Source organism: Salmo trutta, chromosome 4 (assembly GCF_901001165.1).
Source record: "Salmo trutta chromosome 4, fSalTru1.1, whole genome shotgun sequence".
In the NCBI taxonomy this organism is placed as follows: domain Eukaryota; kingdom Metazoa; phylum Chordata; class Actinopteri; order Salmoniformes; family Salmonidae; genus Salmo; species Salmo trutta.
The window spans coordinates 67,559,917-67,561,865 of record NC_042960.1 but is presented as its reverse complement, the minus strand read 5'-3'; positions in this window follow the sequence as shown (position 1 = coordinate 67,561,865).

Here is a 1,949-nt window from a genome sequence, read left to right as displayed (position 1 = left end):
AGTCAGTTTACTAGTCAGTTTACTAGTCAGATTACTTGTCAGATTATTTGTCCATTTACTAGTCAGTTTACTAGTCAGTTTACTAGTCAGTTTACTAGTCAGATTGCTAGTCAGTTTACTAGTCAGTTTACTAGTCAGTTTACTTGTGCGTTCTAAATGGAACCCTATATAATGTTTTCTAAATGGAACCCTATATAATGTTTTCTAAATGGAACTCCATATAATGCGTTCTAAATGGAACTCCATATAATGCGTTCTAAATGGAACCCTATATAATGCGTTCTAAATGGAACTCCATATAATGCGTTCTAAATGGAACTCCATATAATGCGTTCTAAATGGAACCCTATATAATGCGTTCTAAATGGAACTCCACATAATGCGTTCTAAATGGAACTCCATATAATGCGTTCTAAATGGAACTCCATATAATGCGTTCTAAATGGAACTCCATATAATGCGTTCTAAATGGAACTCCATATAATGCGTTCTAAATGGAACTCCATATAATGCGTTCTAAATGGAACTCCATATAATGCGTTCTAAATGGAACTCCATATAATGCGTTCTAAATGGAACTCCATATAATGCGTTCTAAATGGAATCCTATATAATGCGTTCTAAATGGAACTCCATATAATGCGTTCTAAATGGAACTCCATATAATGCGTTCTAAATGGAACTCCATATAATGCGTTCTAAATGGAACTCCATATAATGCGTTCTAAATGGAACTCCATATAATGCGTTCTAAATGGAACTCCATATAATGCGTTCTAAATGGAACTCCATATAATGCGTTCTAAATGGAACCCTATATAATGCGTTCTAAATGGAACTCCATATAATGCGTTCTAAATGGAACTCCATATAATGCGTTCTAAATGGAACTCCATATAATGCGTTCTAAATGGAACTCCATATAATGCGTTCTAAATGGAACTCCATATAATGCGTTCTAAATGGAAAATAAATAAAGGTTAAATAAAAAATAAATAATAAGGGCCCGAAAGGGAAAACATACAGTTGAAGTCAGAAGTTTACATACACTTTAGCCAAATGCATTTAAACTCTGTTTTTCACAATTCCTGACATTTAATCTGAATAACAATTCTCTGTCTTAGGTCAGTTAGGATCACCACTTTATTTTAAGAATGTGAAATATCAGAATAATAGTAGAGAGAATGATTTATTTTAGCTTTTATTTCTTTTATCACATTCCCAGTGTGTCAGAAGTTTACATGCACTCAATTAGTATTTGGTAGCATTGCCTTTAAATTGTTCAGCTTGGGTCAAATGTTTTGGGAAGCCTTGCACAAGCTTCTCCAAAATAAGCTGGGTGAATTTTGGCTGACAAGCGTTTTCAGATCTGCACCAAAAATGTTCTGTAGGATTGAGATCAGGGCTTTGTGATGACCACTCAAATACCTTGACTTTGTTGTCCTTAAGCCATTTTGCCACAACTTTGGAAGTATGCTTGGGGTCATTGTCCATTTGGAAGACCCATTTGTGACCAAGCTTTAATAATTTCCTGACTGATGTATTGAGATGTTGCTTCAATATATCCACATATGTTTCATTCCTCATGATGCCATCTATTTTGTGAAGTGCACCAATCCCTCCTGCAGCAAAGCACCCCCACAACATGATGCTGCCACCCCCATGCTTCACGGTTGGGATGGTATTTTTCGGCTTGTAAGCCTCCCCCTTTTTCCTCCAAACATAACGATGGTCATTATGGCCAAACAGTTCTATTTTTGTTTCATCAGACCAGAGGACATTTTTCCAAAAAGTACGATCTTTGTCCCCATGTGCAGTTGCAAACCGTAGTCTGGGTTTTTTATGGCAGTTTTGGAGCAGTGGCTTCTTCCTTGCTGAGCGGCCTTTCAGGTTATGTCGATATTGGACTCGTTTTACTGTGGATATAGATACTTTTGTACCTGTTACCT